Consider the following 18,975-nt stretch of genomic DNA (forward strand, 5'->3'; position numbering starts at 1 on the left):
CCTACGAAAGCCCCAGCAAGGGGAGTCGAGGGCTTGGGGACTGAGAAAGCTCTGAGGAGAGCCTCGAGACAGTGAGAGGAGCAGTGACCCCCACAGACTGAACAGGTGCCCAGCACTCAAGCCTCCCAGACAGTCTGCAAGAACTTTGCAGGATGTGCCTTCCCAGCCTGTTCTTAGGGAGGAAAGCACTTCAACTTTCCAATGCTATATCATTAAGGCACTTCCAGATCTGTTTTCCTTTCTCTTCTGGCAAAATACCATCTACTCTCAGGCACGTGTGACTTCTGGGAAGCTGACATAAGCAGTGCCCCCACGCCTGGTCTAAGCAGAGGCTGACAGAGCAATGGAAGGCTGGGGTCCCCCATCTTGCCTTCAGGGAGGTCCATGGTGAAGAGATGAGAGTTGCAAGGAAGGGACGTGAACAGGACGCTTGGATTTGCTCAGGGTCAAAAATCCAGCTCCCAGGTAATCAAAATTCTGATGTATCTGTTGTTCAGTCACTCAGTTGTGTCCAACTCTTTGTGACCTCATGAACTGCAGCACGCCAGGGTTCCCTGTCCTTCACTATCTCCCGGAGCTTGCTCAAACTCATGTCCATTGAATTGATGATGACATCCAAGCATCTCATCCTCTGTCACCCCCTCATCCCCTATTTGACCCACCTCCTTCTAGAAGCTACAAGATTCCAGGAGAAATAAACAGACCCACACTCAAAGTCTGACTCTCTCACCTAATCACTGTGTGACTGTAGGTAAGTCACTTAACCTTTCTGTTTCCCCATCAGTAAAATGGGGATTGTAGTATCTGCCTCCTCAGATTACTGACGGAACTGAATGAGGACATATGTCAACAGCCTGGGCAGTGCCTGGGGACAGCCAGAGAGCTTCCACCACCTCCCCACCCCGCCTCCTTCATCCCAACCCTGCTCAGGCCAGAGCAAAGCACACAGCCACCTCACCTTTCCAGAAGTGATGATAAACGCAGGCTGACACATCACAGGGGCCTCCTTTAAGTCTCCCACACCAGAGAGTACGCTGTGTGGGCCTTGAAATACTTTTAAACGTCCACAGATGTGTGCAGTAGGCATGGTACAGTGCACCAGAATCGCTGGGAAGGATGACCCAGGTGAGGTTCACAGCAGGGACGCAGGGATGAGACAGAGGTGGGAAGGGAGAAGGGCGCTGGCGGAGAAAGCGCAGGATCTGGGCAGATGCAACCAGGACCGGGAGTCAGCAAGGCGAGGGAGGAGGGAGGAGGCGGCTGCAGGACAGTGGGCTAGAACTGGAGGCGAGGCCCTGGAGAGCCTGTCACAGGGCAGAAAGGGGATGGAATGAAGCCGCGATTTGGTTCCCAGGCCCCCAAAGTACTGGTGAGCCGTGTGGCAGATCCGTGAAGTCAGAAATCTGGCATAAACTATAAGAGGACTCTCACCTCCAGAAATCTGATGCGAATGGGGCCAAAGGCAGCCTGGAGAGCAGAACTCTGGACCTTGAGTGTCCAACCTGGTGCTGGTTCCCAGAGCTCAAGGGGGAGGCAGGAGGCAGCCAGGATCTGCGGGGCTCCTTCACCGAGCCCAGGTGAGCGGTGGGGCATGGAGCATGGGCACGCGGAAGGGCAGCCCCCCGCGCAGGCCTGGCACAGCGTCTGAGCCAGGGCAGGACAGAGAGCCGTGGAGCCCTCGACAGAGGGGCCCTGGCTCCTTCCTCTGTACTAAATGGTTTCCTGGTTCATTCATTCACCTTCACAAAACCAAGAGGCAGCTGCTATTAATGTTAAGAGTTGAGGAGGCCAGGAGGTCACCCAACAGAGGTGGTACTGGGACTGGACTCCAGTCTGGCCCCACCACCCACGGGTCTGACCGCCCTGCCACACTGCCTCCAGGATGCTGCATCCGCTGCCCACAGAGCCCATCGGGGGAGGCCAGACAGCGCCCCATCCTTCTGAGGCTGCTCCATGGTACCAGCAGGGTGACGGGGGCAGAAACTGCTTGAGCAGTGCTGCAGCTGACCAACAAAGGGAGCCCCCAGCCCTTCCCCAACAGCTCACGGATCTCACCGAGGGGCTCTTTGCTCTGGCGCCTACATGGTGTCTGCGTGGAGAGCTTCCAGCAGCTCTCGCTGAGCATGCATCCACCACAGATGCCTGCATCCTGTGTGCAGAGGACCAGGGCCAGGGGCCTTGGCAGTGCCAAGCGCTGCTTTCTGGGGAAGCAAGGCACATCTGCCCGGAAGGCCACTAACCCTCGGGTGCTCGAGTTCCCAGGAGTAGTTCCCCTCTCCGCCTTCCTCTTGGGGCCTCGTGACTGTTCCAGTCTCCCCAGCTTTCCACATCCCAGACCCCGAGTGAGCCCTTGATGCGCCCAGAAGCCACTGGCTGTGAGCACCCTGTGTTACTGACACACAGTCTGGCATCTTCCAGGGATGTTCAGGGATCCAGGAAACCAAGCTGCCAAGAAGCCAAGAAAGAAAATCCCTCAAGTGGTTATGAACCCGGAGTCCGGCCTGCAGGAAGGCCCCCTCTCCCTTCTGAAGAGCTGGGTGCTTCTCAAAGATCTCTAAGGAAGAACATTCCTCCCAGTCCCGTCATGGTCAGGAAGTATCCTTGCATCTGAACTCAGTCCTCGTGGCCGCCAAGATCACATGCACTGTTTCTGTCTCCGGACACTCGGGCTGGAGGGAGCGGGCTCCGGAGCGGAGCAGACGGTGTGACACTGGACGTGCGTTCCTCCTCGAGCCCGGCACAGAACAGCACAGTTACTGGGACAGCTCCAGGAAATGACAGAGGTCAAGGCTCCAGCAGTGTGGGTCCCAGGGCAAGCTCTCCACGAATGTTCGCCACTGTTAGGGCTGTTGATGGTGTCCCTATCACCGGGGAAGGCCATCAGGCCGGTTCCTCCTCGAACCCCATGTGCAAGGAAGCCTAGGATGGTGGTGTGCCCACAGTGACTCAGCATGCTGCCCTCCTGACGAAGGCCCTTGTCTCTGCTCCTGGACCTTTCAGGAACCTCCCAGAGAAAGTGACAATCACAGACAGAGCCAGAAGGAAACCCCAAAAGCTTGCTGGAGGACTCTGGGTCATTCCTCCCGGCGGCTGACTCCCATTGGACTCACCACGTGCACACACTCCCATACCCCACGTCCAGCTGTTTCTCCAGTGCTCACGTACTAAGCAGACAAGCATCCAGGCCAGGAGATAAATCACAGAAACAGTGCTCCCAAGAGCATGCAGATGCTTCTAAAAATAATCACTGCTTCTTCAGACTGTGGGGGAGGGTGGGAGGCAAGTGCCTGGCGCTGGCAGCAGCAGAGAGCCAGGGAGGGCAGCGTTCTCTGTGGAGCCTGCAGTCACCCGTTGCGCTGAGGCTGGCGCCCGGGCAGGCGACACGAGGGACGAGCCGGGCTCAGAGCCTGCGCTGTCTGCTCTGGGCACCCGGGAGAAGGAGCACCTTCCTCTTCCCTTCCAACTCACAACCAGACCAGCATGCATCTCTCAGAGCTATCTTATGATGGAAGGGTCTCCTAGGTAGCTCCTGGCCAGACTCACTTCCAAAGCTGAAAGGGAGGCACCATCAGTTCCTGGGAGAGCCAGCTGACCTGGGCATCTGACTTCCCGCTTGTTCTGGTTCTGCATCGAGTGATAGGAACCGGGACTCCCCTGAACGAGGACCTGCTCTCATCCCTGGAAACCAGCCGAGAGGGAAACGGCCTGTTCTCATTTGTCTGCAACCAGCAGCTTCTGCCTTTCTGACCCAGAGACCCAGAGGTGCCAACACTGAGTCTTCCTGGAGAGCCTGGAAGGCAAGGGGCTCACCTGGGCTGGTGGAACCAAGAGAAAGGAGCTGGAGGAGAGAAAGGGAGAGGCCAGGAAAGACAGGAAACAGAGGGGAGGGCCAGGTCAGAGAATTAACGCAGTGAGGGCCGCAGCCCTGAGCCCCCCTCGGGGGGGGCTGAAACGTGCTTCAGCACCGCCCTTCCCCGACACCCCTGTTCTTCAGCCCAAAGCGCCCTGCCACCCTCACCCCCGCCTGCCTTCCTCCTGCGTTTCAGTTCACTCATCACAATCGCGATTCTCCCTTCTAGCCCACCTGCTTCATGTTGCTGATTCTAACACCAAACAGGTCCACTCTCTGGCGTGGAAGCTTTCTGCAGACCCTGCACACAAGCACAGCTCCAGGAGCATCAGGGAATTATGCAGAAGCACACACAGGCCGAGGCGGGACTCACCGGGAAGGGGGCATCGGGCGAGGACAGGAGGCCGAGGGACAGGGCAGAGGCGAGCATCCCAGCTCCGTCCTGGGGGGAGGCAGCCAGCTCACCCAGAGTCTCCTCAGTCTCCCTCCATGAGGACAGGTGGGACGGAAAGCGAGGCGTTCTTTAGGCCATCCAGGGGGCAGACGCAGGCCTGAGCGAATTCCTAGCTAGGCCTTCCCTTGGCCGCCTGCCGCAGAGCAAACACAGCACCCCAGCCCTCGGGGGAGTCAAAATAGCTTGCAGCTTCCCTGCTCCTCGCCACCTCCCACGTGCCACCCCCCGGCCCTCCTGGCACAGACAGGGCTCTGTTATCGCAAGCCCACCATGTCCTCTGAGAAGGCTGTGAATGGGACGCCACACAATGCTCTTGTTTATTAATAAGCACTCGGCCCCCACCTCCAGCCTGCCTGCTCCCTCCCTCCCTGCCGGGTCCCCTCCTGCATAATGGAGGGGTTGTGCGACCCGGGACACAGGCCAGGCTGTGCTGCTCAGGCTTCGAGGGGGGCAGACGCAGACAAGTGCCAGGCTGAGCCAGGCTCCCCAAGGCAGGGGCGGATGGGGCGCAGACCCCCAGCTGAGACCTGGAGACGTCATGGTCGTGCTGTGGGTGGTACCGGCCCCCTCCAAGCCCCCCCAAGTCAGGACAGCAGCGGGTCACGGAGCATTTACTCAACCCCCACCCTGCCCGACCGCGGCGAGGAGCTGCCCACATGAGGGGCCAGCTCTCTGCCGCTTCAGCTCAGCCCACTGGCCCAGCTCCGCTTCAGGGCTCCAGGACAAACCGTCTCTCTTCCTCCTGCCAGTCCATCGCACATCTGATGGCAGCCGTGCGTGTGGCCTCTGCCAACACTTGGAGTCTTCTCTGGGCTAAATACCTCCAGTCTCTCCAACCACCACCCCTCAGGAAGCTATCTCCAGGCTACTGCACCAGCCTGCTTCCCCAAGAGGGCCAGACTTCAGAAGCTCAGACTTTCCCTCAAGCTCTCCTATCCTGCTGGTGAGACAGTGCCTTATAACATTCTTTCTGGGGAAAGCATTCAAATGTCTTTAAAACATTTATGCCCTTTGTTCTGTAAATTCCACTTTGGGAGATCTTAAGTAAATAATCAAGGATAATTAGAATATATGTCACACAAATGTTTATCAGAGTATTGTTTATAAAGGTAAAAAATTAGAAGACCCCTAGACAGCCATCACTAGGGGAAATCTTAGACACACTATGGCAGGTCCGTGGTTTGACAGGCTGTGGGGTACGGAAGCAAGGGTTCTGACTCTGCCATTTACTGGCTGTGTTACTTGACGCAAGTTGCTGAGCCTCTCTATGCCTCCCTATTTGTGTAATTGGCATAATAAAACCATCAATCAATTCAACGATGACAGTACCTGATAAATAAAGTAAATGCTTAAAATAAAAAAGCTTCGATTCTTACTATTACTGCAGGCCACAGAATATTACATAATTGTTAAAATGATGAAATAATGTAGAGCATCTTAATAATATGAAAAAGTGAAGAAAGGCAGATTACAAAAATAGAGTAAGAATGGCTATCTTTGAATAGTGCAATTACAGATAATTTACATTTTTGCTTTGTGCTTATTTACATTTCCTATATTCTCTGCAAAGAACATAAATTACTCTAGTGGACCAGAAGTAAGTGTAACCCCAGTCCACACAGGGCAGCCCTGGTCCCTGAAGCGGCCTTCCTCGGGAAGCCCCTCTGGTTCTGCCTTGACCCTCACTTCCCACGGCCGCCCCACAGTGAGCGGCAAGGCGGGAACCCAGCCCCGAGCCGGTCCCTCAGCCCCACACCTTGCCCCTGCCTGGCCATTCCCCAGGCACTGCTTAGGGCCCTTTCTCTTGCCAATAATGAACACGGGGCCAGTGGAGTGTGGAAAAGTTTGGGAAGGATTGTTGAGAGAGGTCAGGCCAGAGCGGAAGGTGTTGGCCTAAGGTTCAGACCTGGAAAAGGGGCGCCTGTCAGATGGGGGGCAGAAGCCACTCCCTCTGCATATCAGCAGGGTGGGGAGGGGCGACTGGAGAGACCAGATCTACTGTGCCCGGGGAAGTCCCTCCCGTGCTGGGAGGGCAGCCCCCCGCCAGCAGGACTGGAATGCCACTCTCCCACCCCAGGACAGTCAGCAATGAATCGATCTCGGGACTGGTAACTCGGCCAGAGTGTGACTGAGAGGCGGCCCATAGGAACTGCAGGCTCAGGGCAGGTCTGAGTCCCCATATGAGGTCCTCACGTTACATTTGTTAACCGCTGTGGCAAAGGGTTCAGCCTCATCTCCAGGCACAGAATCCTCACTTTCTAGAAAGAAAAGCAAATTCTACTAAAGTCAAACTTGCTGTCAATAAGTACATCACCTAAAGTGGTTAAGCAATAGCTGGGTGACTCCCAACAACAGCTGAAACATGCCCACAGGGAGTGGGAGATGGGCTAGGAGAGCCTCTGAGGGCCCATCCAGGACTGAGATGCCAGGAGCGTGTGCGGCTGCAGGCGGCCAGCAGGAAGCCAGTTGCTCAGAAGAGAGGCTGGGGTGAGGAGGGCACCACTGCCCAGATCTGTCTGCGGCTGTGCCTGTGTGTGAGCATGCGTCCGTGAGTCTGTGTGAAGGCACACACCTGGGGGAGGGCTTTGACTCCCATGTGTATGCCCCAGTGAGTGTGAGCACACTTTGCTCAGATGTCCCGGTGCCTGTACATCCAAGTGCATACCTACATGCCTGGCTTGGTGAGCGTATGTGCATGACTGTCCCAGAGTGTCTGTCTAGTGGTCTGTGCACGCAACTTCAGTGTGACTCAATATGTGCGGGTATCAGGGCAAGTCTACAGGTGTTCCAACATACATACATGGTATGGGATGTGTGCTCCTTGGGTTTATAGGTTGGTATCATCGTGAAGGTATGTGAATACAAATATGTGTGTGTAAGTTACAATAGAAGGGTATGTGTTTTGATGTGTGGGTCTGTTAATCTCACACACTGTGCATGTTTATGGGTGTGTGTGTCTATCCTGATGTGTACCACCTCTGTGTGTGTGTCTGCACATGCATGTGCATGGGTGTGGTGGAGAAGAATCAGGAGAGGGTGGGACAGTCCCATGGCCTCCCTGCTGCTCTCTAGTCAGGAACAACACTGCATGAATCTACCACCTGCAAACCCTGCAGGAGCTCCCTGCTTCTGAAGAATAAAACCCACCTCTCCCAGGCTGACACCTAGGGAACTCATCAATACCCAGTGATCTGCTATACTTGCTTTTATCCAAATGTCTGAGATAGACCATCTTTACCTCTGCTTTTTCTGTTTCTTTTCCTGGAGTTCCGTTACCCTGTTTGCCCCTGCCCAACAAAATCCTACCCATCCTCTAAGGTTTAGAGCCAATGCCAGACCAATCCTCTAGCAAGATGTGACCATTCCTGCCTCCGGCTTCCAAGCAAATTACTTATATCCCTCAGTAAGCACTGACCCCTTTCACTGCAATGATGCGCACAAGCATTTCTTCCACGACTGGATGGTGAAGAACTTAAGAGTCAGGAACTTCACCCAGTTCTTTGCAGCTCCCTAAGTGCCTGGTTCAACATCTGGTACGCAGAGCCTGCAGCAAACGTTCACTGGGTTTAGCTGGCCAGCAAGCTGAAAATGGGAATGACATTTACTGTCTTGGGGCCTTTAGAACTGGGCAAGTACAAGATACAGGCCTGCGAGTCTTCAGCCCTGGCGAGCTTCAGGGCTAGGGAAACCTATTATTATTAGACTCTGTGGTGTCAGGTTCTGTGTCTGAAGGAGCCTCCTCTGGGAACAAATGCCCAAGGTCAGATGGGACAGTTCTGCCAGCTTCTTCATTCTTGTGAAGCATAGTTACCTAAGAACTGACCTCTCTTAGCAGCTGGGCACAGCTCCAAAGCCCTATGCACACTGGAATACACACTGTCTGCTGCTGTAGGCAGGACAGAGTCCAGTTACAAATTTCCTTCAGCAACCCTACACGCACACTCCCAATCCTGAGGTTTCCCCAGGAGGCTGAGCTTCTGCAGCCCATTCTGCCTGCCCACCAGCCAGATCTCCAGCATCCAGGGCAAGACCCTGGCTCAGGATGATGGGGAAGGGAGCAAGGAGTACTCCTCAAGGCCTGGTGCCAGGAGAAAGAGCCCCTGAACAAAGAATTCAAGAATAAGAGCGGTGTTTGACCCATACTTTGGGCCAATATACCAGAGTGGCTAAAATATCACTAAAAAACTGACAATACTGAATGTTGGTAAAGATGTGGTATAACTGAACATGTACACTGCTGGCAGGAGAAACTGGTACAGTCACCTTGGAAGGCTGCTGGGCAATGTGCATTAAAGCCAAGTGCACTCATAACCTGTAGCCCAGCAGTTCCACCTCTGGGTATTCACCCGGTGGAAGTCAGCACTTACATCCATGCAAAGGTTTGTTCACGAGTGACTGACTGTATTCAAATTCATACAGACTTGCAAGAAGACCTGAACAGCCAAAACAATTTTGAAGAACAACAACAAACCAGAGACTCACATTTCCAAACTGCAAAACTTCCTATAAAACTCCTGGAGAAAGAAATGGCAGTCCACTCCAGTATTCTTGCCTGGAGAATCCCATGGATCCCCATGGGTGAGCTTGGTAGGCTACAGTCCATAGGTCGCAAGAGTCGGACACAACTTAGTGACTAAGCCGCCACCACCACCACTATAAAACTACAGCAACCAAATCAGTGCCGTGTTGGCACAAGGATAAGACAGACCAACGAAATAGAATTGAGAGTTCAGAAATGAACTCATACATCTATGGCCAACTGATTTTTTTTCAAACTTTAAACTTTTTATTTTGTATTGGGGTATAGCTGATTGGGCTTCCTTCATAGCTCAGCTGGTAAAGAATCCGCCTGCAATGCAGGAGACCCCGGTTCAGTTCCTGGGTCAGAAGATCTGCTGGAGAAGGGAAACCCTACCCACTCCAGTATTCTCGGGCTCCCCTGGTGGCTCAGCTGGTAAAGAGTCTGCCTGCTGAGTAACGATGTCGGGGTAGCTTCAGGTGAACAGTGGAGGGACTCAGCCGCACACACACATGTATCCATTCTTCCCCAAACCCGCTCCCATCCAGGCTGGCACACAGCACTGAGCAGAGTTCCACGGGCGGCACAAGAGGTCCTTGCTGCTGACCCATTCTGAATACAGCAGTGTGTACATGACTTTCCCAGACTCCCTGACTGTCCCTTACCCCCGGCAACCGTAAGTCCGTTCTCTAAGTCTGTGAGTCTCCGTTTTGTATCATTTCTTTTTAGACATAGAAGGGACGTCATAAGTATTTCTCCTCTGACTTCACTCAGTATGACACTCTCTAGGTCCATCCACGTTGCTGCAAACGGCTTTATTTCATTCTTTTCATGGCTGAGTAATATTCCATTGTATATATGCACCACAACTTCTTTATCCAGTCCTCTGTCGATGGACATTTAGGGTGCTGCAGTGAACACTGGGGTGCATGTACCCTTTTGGAACATGTTCTTCTCTGGATAGATGCCCTAGAGTGGGATTGCAGGGAAGTTTGGTAGCTCTGTTTTCAGTGTTTTAAGGAACCTCCATACTGTTCTCCATAGTGGCTGCACCAATTTACACTCCTACCAGTAGTGTAGGAGGGTTCTTCCTCTCCACAGCCTCTCCAGCATTTGTGGTTTGTGGATTTTTTGATGATAGTATGACTAACTGATTTTTGACAAGAGTACCAAAACTACTTAATGGAGAAAGAACAGTTTCTTCAACAAATTGTGCTAGGACAACTGGATTTACACATGCAAACCAATGACATTGGATCCCTATTCCACATGATACACAAAAATTAACTCAAAATGGACCAATTACATAAATATGAGTTAGAACCACAAAATTCTTAGAACAAAACCAGAGGTATGTCTTCATGGCCCTGGGTTTTGTAACAGCTTCTTACATGTGAAAGCACAAAAAACAAAAGAAGAAATAAATTAGAATTCATGAAACTTTAAAATTTATATGCATCAAGGGACACTATCAATAAAGTGAAAAGATCTGCAGAGTAGGAGAAAATATTTGCAAATCACATATCTGATAAAATCTTAACATACAGAACATATAAAGAACTCCTAAAACTCAACAACAAAAAAGCCAAACAACAGATAAAGGATCAGAAAAGACATTCCTCCAAATAAGATATATGAAAATACACTTAATACCACTAACCATTAGGAAAATGCAAATCAAAACCCTAAAGAGATACTGCTTCATACATACTAGCATAGCCATAATCAGTAAAATGAAAAATAACAAGTGCTGGTGAGGTGGAGAAAGTAGAACCCTCCCACATTGCTGGCGGGAAGGCAGTATGGTGCAGCCACTGTGGAAAACAGCCTGGCAGTTCCTCAAAAAGTTAAACACAGAATTACCATACAATCCAGCAATTCTAGTCCTACATATACACCCAAAGAATTGAAAACAAGGACTCAAAACAGACACCTACACACCCATGTTCATCACAGCATTATTCAAAATAGCCAAATGGTGGGAAAAACACCAGTGTTCATCAATGAATGAATGGATTAAAAAGAATGTGATCTATCCAAACAACAGAATATTACTCAGCCATAAAAAGGAATGAAGTTCTGAGTCATGCTGAAACACTGATGAGTTCTGAAAACATGCCAGGTGAAATAAGCTAGACACAAAGTGATAAATACTGTAAGATTCTGCCTATATGAGGGACCTATGTAGTCAAATTCATAGAAACAGAAAGAAGATTAAGGTTGCCAGGGGCGGGGGGAGCAGAGAATGGGGAGTTGCTGCTTAACGTTCACAGAGTTTCCACTGGAGTAATGAAAAAGTTTTGGAAATAGACAGCAGTGACAGCTGTACCACATTGTGAATATCCTAAATGCCAGGAACAGTACACTTAAAACGGTTAAAATGGCGAATGTCACGTCTCACACACACACAAAGCAATAAAAAAGATTTTTTACAAAAATCACTGCAGCATCCTCTCCTGCTTTGCTGCCAAACCCATCAGTATCAACTACAAATAAATGCCTGTCGGGATAAACGCGACAAAGACAGAAGATTTCAGAAGCGCTGCTGCCCCAGAGGGCAGTACTCTTCGAACCTTTGGGTGAGTTACTGTGATGATGCACTGGTGGAGGGATCTAGTCTTGAAATCCCACCGACCTTGTCACTCACTTCCTGGGCCTGGCTGCAGAACCGGGACAACGTCACCAGCCTTCAACCTGCCTCTGAAAACTCCTGAGAACCAGACTGAATGTCTCTGACCCAGCACCTTCCCTCCAGACCCCTCTCTAGATGTCTCGAGTTCCATCCGGTTCACTGCTGGCTTCAGCTTTTGTCACCCAGCAGGTAAAATATATCTAGCATACTGGCCTAGGGCCTTTGCCCTGAGTTCTTTGCCAGACTTAAAAAGCTGGCTGAAATATTTTACCTAAATATTTAACCTTTAAAGAGAAGCCCTGGATTGTTCAGGCTATGCCAAGAGAAGTGCTATTTTAAAATTTTAAAAATTCCACTCGCCAAGGTACCAGTTCACTGCACTCATCAGCAGTCTCCCTTCTCACACTGCCCCTAAAAAGGCAGAATGATATGTGCATAGTTCACATCCCAGCCAGACCAATGACTGGAACAACCTAACTGCCCCACTGACCCTCCTGAAGAGGGGGCTCCCCACTGACCCCCTCCTCCCCAGCAGTTAGGCAATGCTATTTTGTGTTAAGCAGCCCACCACATTCCCAAGTTATATTTTGGACTTAGTCTCTCTAAAACTCCTAAAATGCCTATCTTTCTTGGTATCTTGGAGGTGTACATAATTCAATAACCATTCACATCAACTTTTTTAGTGTATGCCTATAAGGCTTTCTGACTGATCTTTTAAACGAACACACCAGAATTTATACATTTGGATGACTGCTGACTTGTTCAAAGAAGTCCCCTTGGGAGGCTATATACATATTCCAACAATGCACTTGCCTGTCCTTGAACATTCCTGAAGCTTCTCTTTGGAACTGCTTTCAAAGCCTATAGCATAACTTTTGATGGGCCCCCAAGGTAGCAAATGTTTATCCTATGTAGGTAGATTTGATTTTTCTTCTTAGCTTGGAAGATAGAGCTAAGAATGGGAAAGACAGCTGGTGACGCAGTTGGGAGTACTATTTAATGTTAAAAAGCAAAGAATTACTATTATCGAGGATAGATCTCTGAAGACTATTTCTAGAGGATGAAACAAGATTCTGAGCACTGGCCCCCTTATAGGGCTTATATACACAGCCCTCAAATGGTGCAGTTTTAGAGGACAACACATGTGTGAATGAGTAAGATCTGGTTATACCATTAAAAACAATCTGAAACCATTCTATTGTCACCACAGATTCCTTTGTTGTGTCCACTCATGTCACTGTGTCTGGCCAGGTGCTAGGAACTAGAAACTTTCCAGAAGTGGCTGCCAAAGACAACGGCCTAGAGTGGGCACAGGGAGCAGGCTGCCTGTTCTCTAAAGAAGACAAGAGACTGGGACATGCAGAGATGCGGGCAAAGTCTGGCGGGTCCTCGTTAAGTTAAACATTGAATTACCACGTGCACTAGAAACTCCACTCCTAGGTATATATGCCAGAATACTGAAAACAAGTGCTCAAACAAAAACATGAACAGAAATGTTCATGACAGCATTGTTCACAAGGAACAACCAAAATGCCTACCCCGAGATCAATGGGTAAACAAAATGTGGTGCACACAGATGAGATAGTGCAGAGCCACAAACAGGACCTGCTACAGCATGAACGCACCCTAAAAACATGCTAGGTGAAAGAAACCCGTCACAGAGGCCGCATAGCTGATATGAAATGTCCACAAGAGGCATGTGGGGAGAAGAGATTGCCAGGGGCGATGGGAGTGATGGAAGGGGTTTGGAACTAGACAGTGGTGATGGAGCCCAGCAGTGTGAATAAATGAAATGCCACGGAACTGCATATTTGAAAATGGTCAATTTTATGTTGTGAGTATTCTACGAAAAGGAGAAAAAGACAAAAGAAGTAAGTGGGCAGGGTTTCTACGCTCACCCCTGGCAAGAAAGCAGTCTGCAGCCGGCAGCAGTGCGCGCGAGGGCTGGCGCAGCACACAGGCAGCGGGGCTGAGGGCCTCACAGGTGCGAGAAGGGAAGGGGTGCGGGGACGCCGGCCCCCACCGGCGACCATCACCGACACCAGCCAGCCCGCAGCAAATGCGTTTTGATGAGAAACTCAAGCCATGTATGAAAAAAGATCCCCCGTGGTGAGAAGCAGGGACATTTCCGGAGACAAAGCCAGAGGAGAGCATTTCTGATTCAGCCGGCTTCCCTGTCGACTCTCGTCTCTGCCTGCAGCATCCTGACCAGCTGCCTAGGACACCACTGCTGTCTCTTCTGGGTCATCAGCGCTGGGAGCCTGGGGGCTGGGCCGGGGGCAGGGAAGGAGCTGTCCTTCCCTGCAGATAAGATTCTCCCCTCCACCAGCAGCTGCTTGTTAGGAGGGCAACCCAGGCCACAGTGTTCTGCAAGGCACTTCTTCCCCCAGCTCCCCAGGGGGCTCACAGACGCTCTTGGCGCCTCTCTCGGCGCCTCTCTGCATGGCCAGCTCCAGGCTTGAGCAGGAAACTCACACACCAGTCAGGCAGATGAGACTGTTCCCCAGCCACCCGGCCCCAGGCAACCTCCAGCTTAGGGGTATGTTTTCCTAATCTTCATGCGTGAGGATTTACAAATCCAGAGAACAGACAAGACCCTTAGCAGCAATTACAAGACTAATAACATTAAGTCTTAAATGGTTATTACCAACCCATAAGATCCCTTATTAGTTGTGACAGCCAGTGAACTGGGGAAGCAGTGAATTGTAGTGCATATGAAAAGTAACTTTAAAATTCAATCGTCTCTCTGGCTGAGGCTCAGTGCAGCTGCTGGACCTGAGACCCAGGCTCTGGGAAAGATGGGAGAGCAACCCAGGCACGCGAGGCCTGCTCCTGACTCACTGATTACCAGAGGCCGCCTTCACACCTTACACACTCAGCACCAGGGTTTACTGGGCACCTGCTAGATTGTACCGGAGCACCTACAGTACAGAGGGTCTACAGACCTCCCCGTGCTTCTGGTGTCTTCCTGTCCCCCGAGGTTGGGAGGAAGGAACGAAGGACCAACTTCTGTCGCCAGTGACGGCAGCGCAAGGATGCCTAAGGCAGGGGAAGGCACTGCCCAGCTGCCAGGCTCAAAGGGATCTCCCCACGGACGGCGGCTCCCAGCACAGTGAGCGTGACAAGGAGCTAATTCATTCCACTTGCTGGGAGACGGCGAGGTGCAGCGTGAAACAGGCGGCAGAAAAAGCAGCACTCAGGGCGCCTGCACTAAGGCGAGGGGCCCAGCAGCTGAAAAGGCAGTGGGATGACCTCTGAGAAAGGAGTCAGGCCCTGATCATCCCCCCAACCGCAGCCACAAGGCGGTGGAGACGGGGCTGCTACAGCTCCTGTGGGGACAACATCCCCACGCTGACGGCAGGCAGGCTCCGCCACACAAGGGGAAGGCGAGGGCGAGGGAGGGCTGGAGGAGCTGAGAGGGGAGAGGCAGCTCGGAGAGGCAACTGTCAGCCCAGCCACTGCGGGCAGCTCGTTGCCATGACGACGCCCTCCTGCGTGGTACCCAGGAATAAATTATTGATTGCAAACACTGCTTTCCCGCCTGCCCGAAGCCCCCAGTGCCCTCTTGGCTGCCGCCATTCATCTCCCCTCCTCCACCTGATCTGTATTTGGCTGAAAGAAGATGCAAACAGGAACCTGGAGACATCACAGGCCCCAAGCCCCTCCCGTCCCCTCCCTGCCTCCCTCCTCCTTCTCACCCTGGCTGCCCTCGCCACCCATCACAGGCTGAACCACGGCCCCCAAAACTCTTACGCTGAAGTCCGAACCTCCAGAACCTCAGAATGGGGCAGAATTCAGACCTTCTGAAGAGATAATGATGGTAAAATGAGGTCATTAGCGCAGGCTCGAACCCAGTATGACTGGTGGTCTCATAGACGAGAAGGTGGGACCCAGGCACGTGCAGGGGGAAACGCAAGCAAGGGCCCAGGGAGAAGAGGGCCATCTACAAGCCAAGAGGGAGGCGTGCAAGGAACCGGTCCTGCCGCCACTTCAATCCTGGACTTCCAGCCTTCAGAACCGGGAGGAAGCAAGCTTCTGCTGCTCAAGTCACCCAGTCTGTGAAACTTCGTTGTGGCAGTCCCAGCAATATGCCACCCGAACAGGACCCCCTCAAAGCCAGCTGTCATTCTGGGGAGCCAACCAGGATGGAAACATCATCTCAGCAGCAGAGGCAGAGAACTCGGAGGAGCCACGTGTCCACACAGTGGGCTTCCCGGGGCCCGAGGCTGGGAAACAGGACCGCCCAGCCCGGAAGCCGGCTGGCAGACTCAGTGCCAGGAAGGCAGGCTGCTGCACGCATCCCGGGCTCCTCTGCTTGGGCTGAGCACAGCAGAGTCACCCCACTTCCTGGGGCCCCGTGCCCTAACCTGAAGAACACAAGGCTGCCCTGCAGGCAGAACCAGCGCACAGCAAGGAAAGACAAGAGCCAGACACAGCCGGGGCCTCCAGCCTGAGGTGAGCAGGCTTAAGGTCCTACGGAGAGAAAGGAGCACCCGCTCCACGGAGTCCAGGGTGTAAAACTGTGCAGGGCGATCTTCACGTCAAAGGAAAGCGCTAGGTGGGAGACGTGAGACACTGGACCCCCAGGGCATCACTGTGGAAATGCAGAATGGTGCGACCGGTGGGAAAAACTGTTCGGTGGCTCCTCCACAACTTAACCATAGAATTACATGACCCCACAATTCCACTCCTAGGCAGACACCTCCAGAATTGAAAACAGGTACCCAAACAAACACACATGCACACAGCTTCACAGTGGCCATTCACAGTGGTCAAAAGGTGGAAACAATGCAAAAGTCCATCAACGGATGCATGGATAAATAGGTTATGATATATACATATGATGGAATATTACTTAGCCATAAAAAGGGATGAAGTCCTGATACATACAACAATGAAGATTAGTGAAAGCCAAGTCAAAGAAGCCAGACCCAAAAGGCTACACGTGTATGGTTCCTCTGATATGAAATGTCCAGAACAGGCAAATCCACACAGACAGAAGTGGATGAATGGTTGCCGGGGGGCGGGGGAGGGGGAAATGGAGAGCAATTGCTCATCGGGTATGGGGTGCTCTTCTGGGGTGATGGGAAAGTTCTGAAGGTAGAAAGAGGTGGTGGTGGCACAACATGGTGAATCTACTAAATGCCACGGAATGGTCCACTTTAAAACTGTTAAAGTTATGTCATGCAAATTACCTCTCAATAAATTATTTTTTTAAGTTAAGCCCTAGGTATATGGGTAGTTAGGCTAGTCTCTACCTTGGTGGATGCTTCCCAGACATTTACACTCGTGCGTGCACACACACAAACACGATCAGGGACTGCTCGGCCTCCCTGCTCCACATACACACCATGCCCTGCAGGTACAGGTTGCCTCCCTCTCCCTCTGCCTCTTTATTAAATCATCCTCTCTCCTTTTCTCCATGCGTCGAAATATTACTGATCTTTTCATGTCGAGCTCAAAACCTGACTTTTCCACAAAGCTCTCCTCAACGACCCCAGTCAACAATGAACTTCCTCCCTCCTAATCCCACTGATGTTTATCAGTTGCCAATTAGACTCAATTATGTGATGGACAGGGAGGCCTGGCGTGCTATGATTCATAGGGTCGCAAACAGCTGGACACGACTGAGCGACTGAACTGATGTTCGAGCATGGAGTGGCCTTCTTGAGTCTTTCTCTGTATGTGTGAATCTTGTTCCCACATTAAGATTGTAAACTTGAGGAAGGCACTGAGTTGCAGACATGTGCTCTATCTGCCAAGCCCTAACACAGCCTCTGCGTGGCTGCAGACGCCCATTCCCGGAGTCAGGCGGGCTGAAAGCTGATCCTGGCTCCATGCCTCCCTCACTGACTAAGCCTGAGTCCCAGGGGTCCTCTTCCAGGCTCCCAGTCAGAGTTCTCCAAGTGCTGTAAGGAAGGTCGAATGCAGCAGCCTTACAGGTACAGAATCCCGCACACTGGGAAGCATGAGCCACATGAAGAAGGCACTCTTCATAAAGCACACGCTCTGTAACTGCCTGCTGAGCACGGAGGGCGGCCTGCATAGCGAACCCCCGGGTTCCAGCATCCCTGAAGGCGGTGGGTCTGGAGAAGGTGTCAGCACAGCCAGGCCTGGAGAGGGTCCATCAGAAACCTTTGTCTCTCCAGGGACTCCCCAGGGGACTGAACGGCTCTGCCTGGACCAGGGTGGAAGGGGACCCTGCAGGAGGACAGACTGGGGCTTCTGGCTAAACACACCATCTCCTGAGGGTCCCTGCTGAGAAAGAGGAGCAGAGATGCGCCCAGGTAAGGGCTCCCCTTACCTGGCTCAGACAGTAAAGAATCTGCCTTCAATGCAGGAGACCTGGGTTTGATCCCTGGGTTGGGAAGATCCCCTGGAGAAGAGAATGGCTTCTTCACTCCAGTATTCTGCCTAGAGATACCCATGGACAGAGGAGCCTGGTGGGCTGCAGTCCATGGGCTTGCAAAGAATCAGACGTGACTGAGTGACTAACACTTTTCCACTTTCACTTTCAAAGCAGATCTATGCTAAGCTGGGACTGTGGTTCCTACATCCCTGAGACAAATGAATGACCAGGGGAGGACTGACCAGGCTGGAAGGACTCCAAAGGGTCAACTCCACAAGGATTATAAACCGAAAGGAGATACTTGTCCTCGGGCGGCAGCAACCAAAGGGTTAATCCCGAGTGGCGCACAACCCCAGTCCAAGGGTCCCCGCCCTCCTCAAACTGTTCCTCACTGCAGGTAATTAGGTCAGCTTAGAGGATTTCCCAGTCTGGAGGGTGGGGGAGGCAATCCAACGGAGCCCCACATCCCAGGCCAAGCTCTCTGCTGAACCAGCCCCTTCCCCCAAGGCGGCGCTCACCTCGGGGTGGAGGGTCTGGCACATCCCAGGAGGAGGGTCTGCCGAAGAAGGAAGGGGCCCGGCTCGAAAAGTGGAAGCAGTTGGGGCCACTTACACGCAACCCCCAGTCACAGTGGGATGGTCCTCGCCCAAGGGTCAGAACGAACGAGAGAAAGAGAAGTGGCAGGATGCGGGCTCCTGCTGAGAGGCTATGAACAGGTCAGACATATAAGGCTGGAGGGTGGAGTGAGAAGCCAGCAGCCTAAAGGCAGTCAGCCAACACTCTAGCAGCAAGATCATGCTAATGGTCAAGTCTAGGTGTGAGAGACTGTCAGGCTTGCTTGGAGTGCCCCCCACCCAGAAGAGCAGGAGAGAAGCCAATCAGCTTGCCTGTGGTCCAAGTCTCCAGTCTCCCCCCAATGCCACCCCCCGCCCCGCCCATTTCCTCTGGCAGCAGAGATCCAGCAGAAAGGGTGTGTCCTGAGAACCCCACTGAGAAACTCTTTCACACCTTCACCATGGGGAGTCCTTCTCACTCTCCATGTGGGCAAGTCAAGAACATCAGAGATTTCTCTCAACCTGTCAGTGAGATGTGGAGGGGCTGGCTGGGTTTGACATCATACCAGGAGGCAAGCACGGTGTGAACAGCTGTGTTCAGCACACACACACACACA

At 52.2% G+C, this 18,975-nt stretch overlaps 1 protein-coding gene across 19 annotated transcripts in view; it reads right to left on the reverse strand.

Annotated features, from left to right (window-relative positions):
- Nucleotides 1-18,975, reverse strand: part of NFASC (neurofascin) — a 195,377-nt gene that overhangs the window by 152,643 nt on the left and 23,759 nt on the right. The window contains exon 1 of one of the 19 annotated variants that reach the window (XM_070474612.1): nucleotides 4,224-4,490. The exons of the other annotated variants lie outside the window; for them this stretch is intronic. The gene's annotated coding sequence lies outside the window, so the exon portion shown is untranslated. Of the gene's footprint in view, nucleotides 1-4,223; nucleotides 4,491-18,975 lie in introns of those variants that run through there. 19 annotated transcript variants of the gene reach the window in all.

This window comes from Odocoileus virginianus, chromosome 11 (assembly GCF_023699985.2).
Source record: "Odocoileus virginianus isolate 20LAN1187 ecotype Illinois chromosome 11, Ovbor_1.2, whole genome shotgun sequence".
NCBI lineage: Eukaryota > Metazoa > Chordata > Mammalia > Artiodactyla > Cervidae > Odocoileus > Odocoileus virginianus.